The 19,120-nt window shown below is 35.5% G+C and overlaps 1 protein-coding gene across 1 annotated transcript in view; it reads left to right on the top strand.

Moving 5' to 3' along the window:
* LOC150095413 (uncharacterized) overlaps positions 1-19,120 on the top strand; it is a 284,955-nt gene that overhangs the window by 84,584 nt on the left and 181,251 nt on the right. The gene's annotated exons all lie outside the window — the stretch shown is intronic.

The raw sequence follows: 19,120 nt of genomic DNA, 5'->3' as shown, positions 1-19,120 counted from the left end.
AATGCACCCTTAAGGAGTGCAATACTGTTTTTTTTTGTTTTTTTTTTCTTTCAAAGTTGTTTTATTATTTATTAGGGCCCTGATTTGATCAAGATACAAAGAAGTACAGGCCTGAAGCATCAGTTCATTTGAATCTTTCTCTGAATTTTTTTTCTTGAAATGTTTTGTTTTTTCAGTCTTTAACCTGTCTTTTTTTTTATGATACTTAGATTGTTCTACATACACATTCCTGAATATTAATAAAGGCAGTTACCTTCTTAAATAACTTCATTGTCATGGATACCACCTTTGTATCCCCCCCCCTTCACCATCAAACCCCAGTTTCCCTTAGAAAACTAAGGAAAACTGCCTCATGTCTGCTGCTTCAAGTCTTTGATCAAGTGTTTTATTCCTAATCCATTCTTTACAATCTATATCAGAAAATTGGATTTCTCATTTATTTCAAATAAAATTATTCAAGTTTCTTATTACCTTACTAGCCTTGTTTATTCTGTTATTTATTTCCATATTTAATTTCATGAATTTAATTTAATGTCCTCTTCATCAAAAATCAAAATACAATACATTTTTCTTTCCATTTTCTTAATTTCAATTCTTTTTATTGCTAATTTTCACAAAATTGATTACAGCACTTTAATTCTTCAATGTTGAAAGCTTTTCCACTTGATTATACTATAAATTAAAGATGCCAGGAAATTATACTCTTGGTTTAATCTTTTATCCATGTGTAAGCAAACTTTGTTTGCTTACACATGGTGTTAACACATGGTGTCAAACAAAGTGTTAACTTTGCAAAGATCCTTCCCATAATACATAGCATTAATGTCCTTAAGGATATGTGCTTTGCATTATGGGATACTAAGGCAAGTGATGTGAAGTCATTAGCCTCTATACGAGTTGCCCAGTCTTGAAGTTACTTCACATGCAACCTTTGTTCGCTTACACTTGGATAAAGGATTAAACCAAGAGTATAATTTCTTGGCATCTTTAATTTATAGCACTTTAATTAGTTTTGTTGACTGGCTTTGTAGTAGATGTGTTTAAAAGGATCATCTTGTGCATAGCATAAGTATGTCAAGAGTGATTAATATCTCATATTAAAATTTAATCACTTTCTTTAATAATGTAATCTGCATAGATTATAATTACCATAAATTAGTAATCAATAGCAAATTACCCAAACAAGTAAAAATTAAATAATTAAAATAATTCCTTCATGCACTTTTTAAATAACTTCATTGTCACTGAGTTTAAATCCTGCTATGATATGGATATGTGTTAATGCCTCGTAGAGGTAGATGAATTTCATTCCAGTGTGAAGCCACTGCTATGTATTCTAGAGGCCCTTAAGTAGAATGTAAAAGTACCATATTTGGTTTGTAAAGCAGGATTTTGGGGATTTTCTAATTATTAACTCATCTACAAAGCTAATGTACAAAACGTTTTCAACTTTTTATAATAAATATTTTGCCATCTCACTGTAACAACCATTTTGATAAGTTACTGAAAAGTACTAACCCATAGATTCTGATTTTTAGTGGAACCTGTGGCATAGTAATTAAATAATAAAGCAACACTTAAAAACCACAGTGATATCTTTAATTAGTAAAGGACAGATATTTCGTACTAAAATTAATAGTACATCTTCAGTGCCTGTAACAGTAATAGGAATGGAATACAAGCAAAAACATTCGGTGGATCACCTATTAAAATACAATTGTTACTGCATGCTAGGAAATAATAGAAATGACAAATTTAATCTATTAAGATAAATGGTTTTTTACATAAGATAAGTCTCCCAGATCTTTGAGAGAGACATACAGTCATTTCTATTTAAATTCAGTCAGTGTAAGATAGTTTCACAACTTTCTTTGAATAAGCATTCATATTTGACTCTGCATTTATGGAGGAGAGCTGCTTTATCCCTCTGGACACTATGAGTAGAGTCAATACTGTGCTGCGCCAGATCAGACTTCAGAGGTTTGTTATAATCAATATAATATTGATGTTTTTTTATTCTTTTTTCCAAAGAATGGCCAGTTTGTCCAAAATAAGAGATATCGCATTCGCAAGGTATTTGGTAAACGCCAGCCAAAGATAGAGAAGACAGTTTATCCTTTGTAGAAGGTAATAAAGAAGAAATTTTGTTGATAGGAATATATGTTGGAATCAATTGATACTTTTTCAGAATTCTACCTATAGGTTCTGAGATTCCTGGAATGTATGGAATAGGAACTCTGCAGACTGTTGAAGAAACTGTAGGTGTTGGAACATAAGAATCAAGTATCTGTTGGATTTGACTGGAGTTGTAATCATTTGATTCCATTAACTTTTTAATGATGGAAAGTTCTTGTTGTAAGATTATTGGGGAAGAGCAAACTTTATGTGCTCTATGAATTAGAGATTTAAGAAGGCCAAATTTTTGAGACGTGTGGTGCGCAGACTTTTTGTGAATGTATCTGCGTAAATGTGGGTTTTTGAAAGACGCTTGTAGATAAGGTACCAGAAGACGTTCTAGTAAGGAGGATGTCCAAAAATGGTAAAGTACCAAAGTTTTCTTTTTCCATAGTGAATTGGATCCGTGGGTGAAGGTTATTTATCTGTTGTAGAAAAGCGGAAAGTTCATCTTCAGTGTGTGTGTGGCCAAACAGCAAAAACATCATCGACGTAGTAACGGTACCAAAGAGATGGTTGAGGATGAATGGATGAGAATATAGTATCTTCAAATTGTTTCAAATAGTAGTTTGCCTAAGGTGGAGACAGAGGGCTACCCATGGCAGTACGTTGAGGAAGGCAATCGGTGCTCGAACTTATATCTGTCCTTTTACTAATTAAAGATATCACTGTGGTTTTTACATGTTGCTTTATTATTTAATTACTATGCCACAGGTTCCATTAAAAATCAGAATCATCATCCTTCACGGGGAAGAGTTTACTAAACTAACAGGAAAATTAGGAAAATTATCGGTTCTACAAGGTAAGCTTCGAGCATGGATTGCCTTCCTCAAAAAGTGCCGTGATACTAAAGTTATTCCCACTTTCGCTACATTTAAAGAAACAATTCGGTCTCCTGGAGCCCACTCTATTTATATACGCGCAAGTTTTTCCTTAATTCGTAATCAACTTCGTACTGCCAAAAAAGAATTAGCTTCTAATATCAATTCTATATCAGTTCTCGAAGATGACATTTCAGCTGTTCTTAATGAAGAATTATTGGATATTGTTCTTCGCTTATCAAAACAATCCTTATCCCGGTCTTATGAGAAAAATTTTCAAAATCTTATGCAAAAATACAACTCTTTATATAACAAGCAATAGACAAAACCTTACCTCTGACAGTACGTCTACAAATAAATGGATTGTAAACATTTCCGATTGCCCATTATCCACCGCTGAAACCAGTGCTTTAGCAAAAGGTCTTGATTTTGCTGTTATTCCTTCACGCATTCCTTATCTTGATTTCTTACATAATATAGAACGCAATCTATCAGGACTTCCTAGCGAAGATGCCAACAAACTACGTTTTGAAGTTGCGACTTCGTTATTCAAAAGCAAATTTCCTCCATGCAATTTATCAAATGCTGAAATTAAAGGTCTAACTTTTTTAAGAAAAGATAATGCAATATCCATTTCTAAGGCCGATAAAGGAAAAGCTATTGTAATCATGAATAAGACTGACTATGAGACAAAAGTATCCAGCCTATTAGATGACACCACGACCTATCAAGAGATCACACGTAATCCTACTAATTCACAAAATAAACAACTAAATAAATTACTTGATGAGGTTATAAGTTGGGATTCTAACTACGTGAATAAAATCTGCACCTACTTTGGAAAAACTCCTCGTCTTTATGGACTCTCAAAAATCCATAAAGAATGTTGTCCTGGACGACCTATCGTAAATTGCATTGATTCTCTAACTTATCGGATTGCAAAAGTATCATCATGTTCCTTAAGTGCACTCACTGATCATTTTAGATCCTATATAAAAAACTCAACATATTTTCTTGAAAAAAATCAAGGATATCAAAATTACAGATTCTGAAATATTAGTAAGTTTTGACATCATTTCTCTGTTCACCAATATCCCATTAACCAACACAATCAATTCTTTATATGAAGATTACCCTCCAGATATCGCAAGGATATTCGAATATGTCATCCACTCAGGTTATTTCAGTTGGAAAAAAACTCTACAAACAAATTGAAGGTACTGGGCCCTCCGAATTTTGCACGGCAGCGACTATTAAACTTTTTACCTCTGTATTTGATCCATATCTAGTTGAATATCACCTACTCAACCAGGTTGCCTTTTTTTTGCATTTTTTTTTTTTTGACCTCAGCACAATATACTCCTGACTGCACTCCTCTTGATTATTTTCTACCACTGGTCTGGTCTGTTACTTGTTTCATTCAGCACTCTTTGAAATTAATTACTCCACACCTATCCCCTGAACATTATTATTATTATTATTATTGCACGGTTACCTCCATGGATTCCTAAGACTCGTTGTGGGAGACCCAAACTATCAACACGGTATCTGTTGTACCTCTCTTTGAGACCATTGACAGACAAAGCACTCACAAACTGACTCAGGCAACCCATTCCATTCATTCACCACTCTCCAAATGAAATATCTAGTCTTCATGCCCTTGCTTAACACACACTTACCCAATTTCCATGGATGATCTCTTATTCTGCCTATTCTAGCCAAGTGCTAAAACATTTCCCTTGTATCAGTCCTATAAAATCTTTTAAGTAACTTAAATGTTTGTCATATCCACCGTTTTTTTTTTTTGTCTATCAACCAACTTTTGCAATCCACAAACTCTCAATCTTTCCTCATAGGAAGCATCCCACAACCACTCATCCTCTTGTTCGCTAGCCTCTGGATCCTCTCCAGATGTAGTTGTATCAAGACTATAATATTTAGTTGTTTGATGATGATGCAAAATTGGGTAGGGTAAGAGTTAATCAAGGTAATCCAGAGCTTGCAGGATGATTTGAATGGGCTGGCTGTATGGGCAAAACATAATGGATTTCAATTTAATATGGAAAAGTGTAAAGTTATGCATTTTGGGATACAAAGATTACAAGCCATGTATCACATTGTGTACTCCAGGATATAGAGAGTTGAAGTTTAGAGGGCATATTGCTGAAGTAGCCAGGGTAGCTCACAGAATTACTTGGTTATTGAAGAACACAACAAGCAGAGATAAGGAAGTTATCTTCCTCTTTATAAAGCCTCAATATGACCACATCTGGATTACTGTGCTCGGCTCTGGTCACCTGGATTTCTTGGGGCTTACGAAGCGATGGAGAGGATCCAGACACGAGCACCCAAGATGGTGAGTAGTCTGTGGAATTCTCCTAATCAGGATAGATTCTTAATTCCCTGCAAAAGTTGGTTGATAGGCGATGCAGGGATGATATGATAGAAAAATTTAAGTTATTTAAAGGGTTTTATAGGATTGATGTGAAGTAATTGTTTCAGTATTGGCACAGGAGGCCATTACTGGAAGTTGTGTAAGAGTGTACTTAGCAAGTGTTTGCAGACTAGATTTTTCACTTGATGAGTGGTGAATGGATGGAATGGATTGTCTGAGACAGTTTCAAGTGCGTTGTCTGTTAACGGTTTCAAGGAGAGGTACAATAGATGTGGTGATAGTTTTGGGTCTCTCACGATGAATCTTAGGACTCCATGGAGGTAAATATGCAATAATAATAATAATAAAAAGGAATGATAACTCCTTTATCTCTGCTTGCTAGTGTTCTTCAGTAATCCTGAAGTCATCACAAGTAATCCTGTGAGTTAACTTGGCTACTTTAGCAATATGTCCCCTAAATTTGAACTCTCTATCTACTACTATCCCCAAATCCCAGGCTTCGTCAATTCCTTGGAGTACATGTTAAAGATACCAAGCTATTTTAAACCTTGTTTTACTCCATTTCCCAAGTAAGCAAACAGACAAACAAGTCAAGTTTGCGCCTGCAAGTGTTGCGAGTCTAGCTGACCCCTAGACGAAGTACAAGACCAAGGCAACTCATGGTAAAAGTAAACTAAGCTCTGATCACTAATCTTAATATTTATCCTTAATGCAAAGCACATCTCCTGGAGGAGATGTATGATGCTTTGTATTAAAGGCAAGGGGCCACTACCCAGACCGGTTTCGACCTTTATTGAGGTCTCATCAGTGGGAGCCAGGCTAGAAATACCAAGATTTTAGTGATGCAGAGCTTATAAGTATTTTACCAGAACAAGTTACCATAAGGTGTTTTAACCTTATTAAATAAAAATCTCAGGAGGGGATATAAATGTAGAAAGTATTTTACCTTGGTTATCATAAATGTTAAAGATACCAAGCTAATTTCTAGCCTGGCTCCCACTGATGAGACCTCAATAAAGGTCGAAACATCTCCTCCAGGAGATGTGCTTTGCATTAAGGGTAAATATTAAGATTAGTGATCAGAGCTTAGTTTACTTTTACCATGAGTTGCCTTGGTCTTGCACTTCGTGTAGGGTCAGCTAGACTTGCAACACTTGCAGGCGTAAACTTGACCTGTTTGTCTGTTTGCTTACTTGGGAAATGGAGTAAAACCAGGTTTAAAATAGCTTGGTATCTTTAACATTTATGATACCCAAGGTAAAATACTTTCCCTGGAGTACAGTTCCCTCAATGTGGTGCACACTTGTAATCTTTGTGTGTCAAAACGTATAAGTTCACACACTTTTTCATATTAAATTGACATCTATTATGTTTTGCCCATACTGTCAGCTTATTCAAATCATCCTACAAGCTCTCTGCATCACCTTGATTAACTATTACCTTACTCAAGTTTGCAATCATCAGCAAACAACTGAATATTTCCTTCAAATTATTTCCTATGTCATCATTATCATCAATTTCCCACCATCATTATCATCAATTTCCTATGTCATCATTACCATCAATTAACCTGAACAACTCCTAAGGGTACATGATATGTACCCTTAGGAGTTGTTCAGGTTATCATGACAGCACTGTATGATTAAGTTTATGTTATTATTAATCAACAATTTTCCTCCAAATTAGGCTATTACTTATGGAAATTTTGTTCACCTGGTTATACTATAAATTAAAGATACCAAGAAATTATATACTTGGTTTAATCCTTTATCTAAGTTTCCTTTAATCCTTTATCAAAGTTTGAGCCTGAACTATTTTCAAGACTGGGGCAACTCGTATAAAGAAGCTGACTTCACATCACTTGCCTTAGTATCCCATAATGCAAAGGATATATCCTTACAGGCAGTGGTGAGCTATAAGGGGCTCGCGGGGGCTCTTTGTTAAATTTGCCTTTGTTAAATTTTTTTCATATTTGTGAGTCTCTTGTTTACCTTTTTATTTTTTCAAAAAAAAAAAAACATAATTTTTTGAAATATATTAAGCGAAAAACTCATACGGTAACCTAACAAAGTGAGTTTATTAAATAAAATATTATAGTTGCTGTTACTACCATTTTACAAATAAGAATTCACTTTTTGTAATCGCATATAAATAAATTGGACTATAAAATAATGCCCCTTGATTGGTACCGTTGATTATCACTTTAAGTATAAAAACAAAAGAGAAATATAACAGGTTGAGGATTTGTGGGTTGCAAATTGGTTGATAGGCGGAGGAGGGGAGATATGATTGAGACATTCAAATTACTGAAGGGTTTCTATAAAATTAATTCAGAAGATATTTTTGAAAACAGGGCTGGTTGTGGGAGGACTAGGGGACATCCATGGAAACTGGGCAAAAGTGTGGTTAGTAAAAGTGTTAGAGCTGGGTTCTTTACTTTTAGAGTAGTGAATGAGTGGAATGCGCTCCCTGAGTCTGTAGTGGATGCTGTGACAGTGAATGAGTTTAAGGCGAGGTATGATAGATACTGTATGAATGTCAGATAGTTGTGATGAATATGATTTGGGGCCTCCCTCGATGAGTCTAATGACTCCCTGGAGTTGCCCGTAATAATAGTAATAATAATAATAATAATAATAATAACGTACTTCAATATTATTGTGTTTAGATAATATTTATTTATTATTTAATAGATTTTTTGTCATAAAAACGTCTATCGCAACAAAAGAAATTTATTTTGTTTATGAAAAATGCAGACTATTTCATATGTGTGATTATAAAAGATTTTATTCTTATTATATTTTGATAGTTAAAAAATGTTTTTCTTATGTAAGATAAATTAACACAGATGATTGTGTGCAAATATTTCATGTTTAGATTATGAAAGATTTGTTTAAAAATGATAGCCTTTACAGGTTGATTGTCCCCTCATGCTTTTTGATTGGCATTTGTACACAAGCTGTATTAATAAAAGTTTTTGTGTGAAATACGGCTTTTTTTTGCTCGACGATGCGAGCCCTTTGTTAAAATTTCCATAGCTCACCACTGCTTACAGGTATGTATATATGCATTATGGGAAGAGTCACTACCCAGACTGGTTTCGACCTTTATTGAGATCTCTTCAGTGGGAGCCAGACCCATTATGGCATACTAAGGCAAGTGATGTGAAGTCTTAGCTTCCTTGTACGAGTTGCTGCAGTTCTGAAAATGCTTCAGATGCAAACTTTGTTTGCTTACACTTGGATAAAGGATTAAACCAAGTATATAATTTCTTGGTAGTGTTAATTTATAGTATAACCAAGTGAAAAAACTTTCCAACAACTTTCTCTAATCCAGAGCAATTTAATAATAAGGTGTGACAACTTTTGGCTACTCGTATATGAAAATATGACTTCTGCATTACTTCAATCTTATTATCACCTCTGGGTCTGGCTCCCACTGACGAGACCTCAATAAAGGTCGAAACCGGTCTGGGTAATGACCCTTCCCATAATGCATAGCGTTATACATGTCCTCTAGGAGATGTGCTTTGCATTATGGGATACTATGGCAAGTGATGTGAGGTCTTAGCTTCCTTATATGAGTTTTACCAGTTCTGAAAATACTTCAGGTGCAAACTTTGTTTGCTTACACTTGGAAAGGATTTTGGTGCATCAACCCAAACATGGGAACAATATTCCATGGCTGGGTAGATCTGGACTTTGTATAGAATTAGCAGGTGTGAAGTTAGTGTATTTTGTGAAAAAGTACAAGTTTATTGGCAGCTGCAGAAGCTATAGTTGAAATGTGGTTGTACTAGGAAAGATCACAGATGCAGTGATCTTTCCTAGTACAACAGTGGTCAGTTCAAGAAGAGAAATCTGATCGTGTTTGGATATCTCAGTATTACTGAAGGTAAAAAGGTAAGGGGGGGGAGGGATGCGAACTCTTTCTTGCAAGGGATCAGACAGGCTGAGTTTTGGTAGCATTGAAGTCTCTTTAGTGGCATCTGGGTCTCTTTCTTGCCATCTCTTGGCATGAAACATGTTTTGCTAACCTTTCCTCACCCATTTTATTTAAGTGCCCATATACTACCTTACATTACCTCTGTCGACACATTCTTGAATGCTAACAATGTCAAGTTCCTTTTTAATATCTTCATTTTTAATATGATTCTGCCATTGATGCCATTGGTTTGCTCTCCTAATTTTTCTCAGATCCATCATATCTGTGGTCTCTAGTCTTTCATCAAGTTCTTCATTTCTAATCCAACTCTCAGATCCATAACTTAAAACTGGTTTGAATACTGTCTTATGTACTGCTAGTTTTGTGTTTTGGCAAATTTCTGTCTTATTCCATATAAAGTTATTCAGCTTGTTACCCCCCCACCATATCATCTTTACTAATTCTGTTGTCTATTTCCAGATTTAACTTGCCATCTTTACTAAAAACTATGCCTAAATAGCTGAAATATTTTACTTGTTCTGGGATCTTCATTCAGAATGCAACTGAAGTTTTCTATGATCGTGCTTATTTTCATACTTTTGTTCTTTTAATGCTGATTTTCATGCCAAATTTGTTACAGCTGTTCAGTTTAGTTAGAGAATCTTGAAGACCTGCACTAGATGTGTTTAGAAGTACATCTGCATAAAACAAAGACCTAAGTTTGACATGTCCAATTCTAATATCAGGCCTAATACCCCTTTCTTTCATAATGTGATCCATATAGATAACCACTCGACCAGCCAGCCTGACTGGTCAAGTGGTTAGTGTATCCGCTCTCCAGACAAAAGGCTGCGGGTTTAAATCCCACTGTGGGCATGGATGTTTGTGATTGTCTGTGAAAATACTAGTGGTGGTGCTGGTGGGCGATAGATGGCGTTGGTATAGTTGCAGTTCGTTGGTGGATTGAGTGACAGAGACAGAGCTGTAGAGTAGATGCCCTCCCTCGATGAGTCTTTGGACTCCCTGGAGGTGTCACAAACATCCATGCCCACGGTAGGATTCGAACCCGAGTGTTTCTGAAAATGTTCCTATGATGGTCAGTCGACCGAAATGGTTCACACCCCGTTAACGTTCTCCCCTGCCCCAGTTTTCCCATAAGTAACCCCCCCCCCCCCAGAAAAAAAAGCGCCCTTAAACACAATAATATATATATTATTAAAATAAACCCCGGTTTCCAATTTATTCTTCCCATGTCAACCTCCTCCCCCTTGTTATAAACAACCTTCAACAGGAACATGGAATTTGAAGACATCCTAGTATCAAAACAAGGTATGTACAAAAAATTTTTGCTCCTCTATTATTCTGCTATAATTGCCTTCAATACTCACCCATAATGCCCTAAAATATATATATATATATATATATATATAAATTTTTTTGAGTAAAAATAGCCAATATATTTAAAATAAGGGACACTCCTAACCAAAAACAGGCTATAATAGCCATAATAATAACAATAATATAGATGATGAATAAGAGTGGAGATAATGTGCATTCTTGTTTTACCCCTGATTTGACATCAGACCATCTTTCTCTATTTCCTTCAATTCTAACTGCTGACTGACAGCTTATATGTTTACATATAGACTGTGTATTGCTCTTTATAATGTTTCATTTATCCCATATAGCTGTAGTGTTTTGAAAATCTTTTATCTTGGTGCCAAGATAAAAGATTTTCTAGTATCTGGTCATGTGCCTTTTCTAGATCTACAAAACTAAAGTACAGATCCTTGTCATATTCCCATGATTTTTCAATTATTTGTCATACTGTAAAATTCTGATCTTGATAGCCTCCATATGGCTTGAACACCAAGCTTGTTCTTCAAGTTTGTTTTCTATAATTATTCTCAACCTCTTTTCAAGTATGCTTGCATAAATCTTGCCTGGAACACTTAGTGTAGAAATTCCTCTGTAATTGTCACATTCAGCTTTATTCCCTTTTTTATAGGTGGGAACTATGAGTACTCTTCTCCAATCATCTGGAATTTGACTTCCAGACCAGGCCCTCTGAATTATAACCACTGCAAAACTTTTATACCTCCGTACCTAAGCATTTCTGGTTGAACATCACATACTCCAGCTGCCTTTCCACATTTCAAGTTTTTGATGGCTTTTTCTACCTCAAGTATTGATATGTTCTCCTCTCTGCACCTGTTGAAAATTTTCTAGTATGGTTCTGTCACTGCTTGTCTTGTTAAACAGTCTTTGAAAGTAATTACTCTAGAGATCAAGGATATTCTTATCTTCAGTTTTTATGTCACCTTTATGATCTTTGATTCCTTTTACATTACTCTTTCCTCCATTTCTGAGCTTTTCGATGGCCTCCAGAACATTTTACCACCTCGATATTTATTTTCTGTATTCTTACTGAAGTTTACTCACAACTTATGTTTAGCTACTTTTACACATAGCTTAGCTGTCTTACATTTTTCTCTGTATTCTTTTAGGGCATCTGCCAACTTCTTTGCTAGGAACTTTCAGTCTGCTTTCTTCTTTTCCAGGAATGCTTCTTGAACTTCTTGTGTCCACCATGGTGTTCTTATTTTTCTCTGCTTGCAGACAACTTTTGAATTGTTTGAGTAGTTGAGTCTACAGTTTGCCTGTAAAAGCTGCTCAACTTTAATTCTTTTTAAAGCTCTCTTTGCATACTGTTCTTTTCAATGTGATATTCATTTTTATCCTGATTAGCACTAAGTAATGGTCACTTCTAATTTCAAATCCTGTGTACACTCTTGTATCCTGAATCAGCATGGAGATATCACTATCAACAATGATGTGGTCAATGAGGCTTTTCTTATTTCTTGTGTCTTCTCTCCATGTGAACTTATGCACATCTTTATGTTGGAACATAGTGTTGTTAGTAATGACTAGTCCATGTCCTGAGCAGAAATCCAGCTGATATTTACCATTTATTATTCATATTTATGAATTTAGGGACACAACTTACATGTTGAAAACATGCGTGTTGAAAAGATTATTACAAAAGATAATAACAAAGTTTCAAGTGTTGAAAAGATTATTACAAAAGATAATAACAAAGTTTCAAGTGTTGAAAAGATTATTACAAAAGATAATAACAAAGTTTCAAGTGTTGAAAAGATTATTACAAAAGATAATAACAAAGTTTCAAGTGTTGAAAAGATTATTACAAAAGATAATAACAAAGTTTCAAACATTAAAACTACAGGAAAGCACAAGACAATTACAATGCCATAATGGAGGAGCAGCCATTCACCCGACAACGCAGTTAGGAGCAACCAACCACCATCGGACCACTGTCTGGTTATCAACCAATCGGATTACAACCTCACACAAGGTGAACTCTCGCTACTGGAGAAAGGTTTAAATTACGGCATTGCTCCGAGGTCAGTAAATAAACTAGATATAATATATCATATCGAGAGAGGTTTAAGATCCCTCCCTGCCAATTTAGCTGACAAAATACGGATGGAAACAACTGCCTGTTTACTAAATTCAACCAAAAAATTAAGCAGCAACCTAAACAAAGCAGATAAACTGGCCCTCAAATCCCTAAAAAATAACCATGACATTATTATCACAAAAGCCGATAAAGGGAACGCCACTGTTGTTTTAAATCGGACAACCTACATTGAAAAAATGAACCATTTGGTATCGGACCACAACACCTACCAAATGGTAAATTACAACCCCATGCAACGTAACAAAAAGAAAACTACTGAACTACTTAAATCAGTTAACACATGGCCGGAAGAAACAATTAAAAAATTAATACTGCAGTATGCCCCACGCGCCCAGAATTTATGGCCTGCCAAAAGTACACAAAACAGACACCCCATTACGTCCAATTGTGGAAGGAATTGACAGTCCGAATTACTACTTAGCCAAAAAATTAGCGGCCACACTCAAGGAATTGGTTGGTCATTCCCCTTCCTACATAAAAAATACACAACAATTCATAAACAAAATTAAAAATATTACACTCAACGACCAAGATCTATTAGTCAGCTTTGACATAACTTCCCTTTTCACCAATGTCCCAATCAATGATACTATCCTACTCTTACATATTTCCACACAACATCAAGGCCATCTTTGCCGACGTACTTCGCTCCGGATATTTCGTGTGGCAAAACAATTTTTACCTTCAAAAACAGGGTACCACCTTGGGCTCACCACTTCCCCCCTTCCCCAATAGCGAACTTTTATATGGAAGATTTTGAGCAACAAGCTCTAGAATCGGCATGCCTAAAGCCCAAAATTTGGCACAGATACGTCAGCGATATTTTCGCCATTTGGCCCCACGGCCGCCAAGCACTGGATACATTCCTTAGCCACCTGAACAAACAACACAAACACATCCAATTCACCATTGAAATTGAAAAAAAACAACTCTCTTCCGTTCCTAGACACACTTGTCACACGTCTTCCTTCAGGCTGTCTCTCCTTCTCAGTTTACCGCAAACCTACACACACAGGACAGTACATCCACAAAACTTCTTATCACCACCCAACACAAAAACTAGGGGTCATAAGCACCCTTAAACACAGAGCTCAAACCATTTGTTCAAATGAACAAGCTCTTAACCATGAATATGAGACCATCAAACATACCTTTATAAAAATGGATACAGTATAAAAACCATTCACAAGATCCTCCACAAAGATACCACTAATAACAAAAAAAGATTTCAAAAATGCTATTGCTATACCATATGTTAGAGGCATTTCAGAAAAAATAGACAGAACACTACACAAATACAACATCAAAACCACCTTTAAACTCCCAACAAAATTAAGACACCTACTCAGTTCTTCCAAGGATCTCCTGCCACACTTAGCCCACCCAGAGGTTTCCAAAATAGATTGCACATGTAACATACCATACATAGGAGAAACAGGGCGAACCATCCCAATCAGAAAGGATGAACACAAACGTCACATGAAATGCCTCCATTTTGGAAAAACCGGCCTTTCTCACCACGCACTCCAAACATACCACAGAATTGACTGGCAAGGTACCAAGTCCCTACACCGTACCAAAACCTGGTTCAAGCAGAAATTCAAGGAAGCATGTGAAATGCTCAAACATAATCTGAATAAAAATGATGGTCTAACAATTCCAAGAATGTGGAGGACCCATCTACAACCTTCATAGCAACCACGAAGAAAAATCTCAATACAAAAAGACTTGGCAAAGTGTTTTTTTTTTTTTTTTTTTTTTTTTTTTTTTTTCTCCTGAACATTCAATAGCAACCTGTACTGTACAAATCCAGAAGATAATCATAATATAACAATATAAACTGTATAATTCTAGAAGAATCCTAGTACGTGAGAACTTTAGCAGAGTTTATTGTAGTTTTTTATTTTATTTTATTTATTTATTTAATTTTTTTTTTTTTTTCACTAGAGATCAGGCTAAGAAAAAAGATTAGTTATCAATGTAGATGTAATTTACTTGTATAGAGTGCAACAGCATGTAGCTTGTTCTTATACACATGTATCCTTCTGAAGATGACCTCAATACAGGGGTCGAAACATAAAATTATTATTTTATTATTAATCAGTAAAATAATCTTTTCAACACATGTGTTTTGTGTCCCTAAATTCATAAATATGAATGCTGATCACCGTGTAACCTTAAAAGAAAGAGTTACCATTTATTAGCTTTGCCCTTTTCTCGAAATTTTCCCAAAATGTTTCAATATGACTGGTGGGGTTTATTTCCTACTCTTCAGTTCTGATCTTCAACAAGAACCACTTTTTCTATTTTCTTTATGTCCTACCTGTTTGGGTCATTAGGACTCGAAAAATTCCTTCACCTCTTCCTTTGAAGAACCTTCTGTAGGACCATAGGCACAAATAAGTTTCATTGTCCATTTTGAGGTTTGCCCACATAACTCTTCTTGAAACCACCTTCCAATCAAGAAGTTTTCTTTATGTTTAGTGTTGAATGGTATCGATACTTGTTATTTAAGATCATCTGCTTTTGTCTGCTTTGTCTCAGTATTGCCAGTTATGTCAACATGGTACTTTTCCAGTTCTTCTTCTAGAAATTTCATTTCTTTTCTATTAATATTCCTTGTGTTGATTATTATTCTTATTGTTGATTTATATTCCTCTCTTCAGTTCTTCTGATGTTTGGTTTATTCTCCTACTTCTAGATGTTGCAATGTAGCTTGTTCCAGTAACTGACTTTTCAGTTTGCCAGGTTCTCTGACAAAAACAGCAGGGGCCTTATTTTAACCAATATCCTTCATTTTCCTTTTTTGCAGCTAAATATTAATCATTCTACTCATTCATCTAACTCCTACCCACTTTACTCTCCTGACCTTGGGTATACAATGTGATATTACTGCCCCCAGGATACCCCTTGACTATCCCCCATGCACTATGAACAGCCTTCTTGCAGATCTTTATTCCCAAGTACTGCTTCAAGCTTCCAACTAAGCGATGTATCATAATCACATGTTTTGCTACCTCCCAAGTACAGGCCACGTGATTACTTTTCCCATTTGGAGGCAATGTAGCCATATTAGTTATGGACAGGTCTTCTGACAAACCAACACTCTTGTATCCTGAGTCCTCTACATTACATTCTGCTTCAAGCTGTGAATTATCTCTCAGAAAGCGTATAAATTCCATTTCCTTTCTGCATTCCTCCTTCCAATCTTTGTCTCTGAAGTTAAAGTTTCCCATAATAGTTACTCGACTTGTCTCATTGTGCTAATCTATTAATGTATATCTTCCACATCATCTCTGGTATCCCCAGCCTTTAGTTTTATGTTTTGTTCTATTGGCCTCAATCTCACATCATATCGACTCAAAAGAACTGGCATCTGCCCAACTGACTCCTACTTTTGTTGGCTGCAATTCATCTGCTATCATCAGCAGTGTCCTCACTCCCGTCTTGTCTACTCTATCCTCCCTGAAAATACTAAATCCATCACATTCTATCCCTGTACATTATCTGTTGTTAGCCAAATCTCACTAATGCCTATAACTTTTGGTGAGGTTGCACTAACCAATGCCAGAATCTCTTCCCTCTTATTCCTCATGCTTCTAGCATTAGGTAATGCAACATGTAATGAAATGAAAATCCTCTCTGGCCATTCACACAGTGAACAACCACAGAAGGTCGATAGGAGACTATAAGACATCAGCCTGGAAAAGAAGGCTACAATGCCAGACTTAATTAAATGAAAACTCAGAGATAATAATTATATATCCTTCTTAAAACTAAATAGTGATCACTTCCTATTTCAATTTCCTGTATACTCTAGCATTGTGAACTAACTTGAAGACATCAACAGTTATGTGGTCAATTAGATTTTTCTTATTTCTGATCTTCTCTCCATGTGAATTTGTTCACATCTGTAAGTTGGAATATGGTATTAGTAATGACTAGTCTGTATTCTGAGCAGAAATCCAGTAGTTGCTTCCATTATTATTATTGGCTTTGCTCTTTTCTTTAAACTTTTCTAGAACATTTCTACATGTGTGGTATTCATTTCTTACTCTGCTGTTTGGATCTTCAACAAGGAGGATTAGCTTTTCCTTATTCTTTATGTTAGTTGCCTTCTCCCATTATTTAAAAAATTCCTCAACTTCTTACTCAGTAGAGCCTTCTGTCGGACTATAGGCACAAATAAGTCTTGTTGTCCAATTTTCACTTTGAAATTTGTCCACATTGCTGTATTTGAATTTGTGTGTGTGTGTGTGTGTGTGTGTGTGTGTGTGTGTGTGTGTGTGTGAGAGAGAGAGAGAGAGAGAGAGAGAGAGATATAATTGATTTACTTGGCTGAGAGACATATTGTTGAAACAGATTAAATGACTATAAGCCAAGAGATAAAAAATAGAAACACTATTTTAATTTAAATAAACTTCACAACTAGTTTCATCTTAGAAGACTTCTTCAGGTGCATAATGTGAGGGAACCACGGGAGGACAATTGAATTTGACCATTACTGTTGTGAATATTTGCATGCTGTGCTTAAATATATAAGTACTTTATTTGTTCCATAAAATATTTGAGATACTTAGGCACTCAACTGGGATTGCAGGTCTTTTCAATTTTCTCCCTGTTTTCATTTTTTTATGGTAGGTTTGTATACCATTTGGTTACCAGAGTTAGTGAAAGAGTCTTGAAGACTTGTTGTGGATAACATCAGAAGAATGACATCATCTGTATTGAGTGAATAACTGAATTAATATCTCTGATTTTGATATCAGTTTTAATATCTAATTTCCTTACTAATGTGAACATTGTAGATGCTAAATAACAATGAAGGTAGTATCCAGCATTCCTTACTTTCCCTCCATATTGTTGTGTCCCAATTTACGATTATTAAGCTTTCAACTATCCTTACATGTGAAACTCTACTTGTCTTTATCCAAATCTTATCTATATACGAGATATCACCCAAATACAAATATTCAAGCTTCTTCTCCCCTTAGTGTCCCTAAATATTTATTTTATACTGTGCCTTTCAGGACATTTAGTTTAAGATATAAAATTCAAAAACAAGGAGCAATTACCAAAATATGTCATCATCATCATCATCATCAAATTCCTGCCATGTACCCTCAAGGGGTGTACAGGATATGACAGTACTACATGAAAAAATTACATCATTACTAACTTCCTATCAACAATTTTCCTCCAAATCAGTCTGTTACTTGTCAAGACTCCAACATTATCAGATCTTATATTTCTATCGTCTAAGGCACTTTGTACCGTATCAATCCACCTATATCTTGGTCTTCCTCTGGGTCGTTTTCCTGCCAACCTGGCAGAGAACACTTGTTTTGCTAATCTTTCCTCTCCCATTCTATTTAAGTGACCATACCATCTGAGATTAGCTCTGCTAACACATTCCTGGATGCTGACAATGTCAAGTTCTTTCCTAATATCCTCATTTTTAATATGATATTGCCATTGATGCCATCTGTTCACGCCTCTAATCTTTCTCAGGACTCTCATATCTGCGGTCTCTAGTCTTTGGTCAAGTGTTTTACTTCTGACCCAGCTCTCACATCCATAAGTTAAAATTGGTTTGAACACAGTCTTGTATACAGCTAATTTAGTGTTCTGACTAATTTCTTTCTTATTCCATATGAATTTATTCAATTGACTTCCCACGATACCAGCTTTGCTGATTCTGTTGTCTATTTCTATATTTAGTTTACCATCTTCAGTAAAAATTGTGCCTAAGTAGCTGAAATGTTTTACTTGTTCCACAGGTTCTCCATTCACAACACAGTTGACATTTTCAATGATTCTGCCTATTTTCATTGTCTTTGTCTTTTTATTGCTGACCTTCATACCATATCTATTACAACAGCTATTCAATTTAGTCAGAGAATCTTGCAGACTTGTAGCGGATTTATTTAGAAGTATAACATCATCCGCATAAAGCAAAGAGCTGACATTAACATCTCCAATTTTGATATCAGGTTTAATACCACATTCCTTCATAATGTGATCCATATAGATAATGAATAACAGAGGGGATAATGTACATCCTTGTCTCACACCAGATTTAACATTAAACCATCTTCCTGTACTTCCTTCAATTCTAACTGCTGACTCACAACTCAAATAAAGACTAAGTATTGCTTGATATAATGCCCCATTGACACCATATAACTGCAGCGTATTGAATAGCTTCTCTCTTGGCACCTTGTCATATGCCTTTTCCAAATCGACAAAACTTAAATACAGATCTTTGTTATATTCCCATGCTTTCTCGACTATTTGTCGTAA

This window comes from Typopeltis vanoorti, chromosome 20 (genome assembly GCF_054136105.1).
Source record: "Typopeltis vanoorti isolate ZY-2024b chromosome 20, IOZ_Tvanoo_1.0, whole genome shotgun sequence".
NCBI lineage: Eukaryota > Metazoa > Arthropoda > Arachnida > Uropygi > Thelyphonidae > Typopeltis > Typopeltis vanoorti.
Note: the sequence above shows the minus strand (reverse complement) of the source record. Positions and strands in the feature narration are given on the sequence as shown.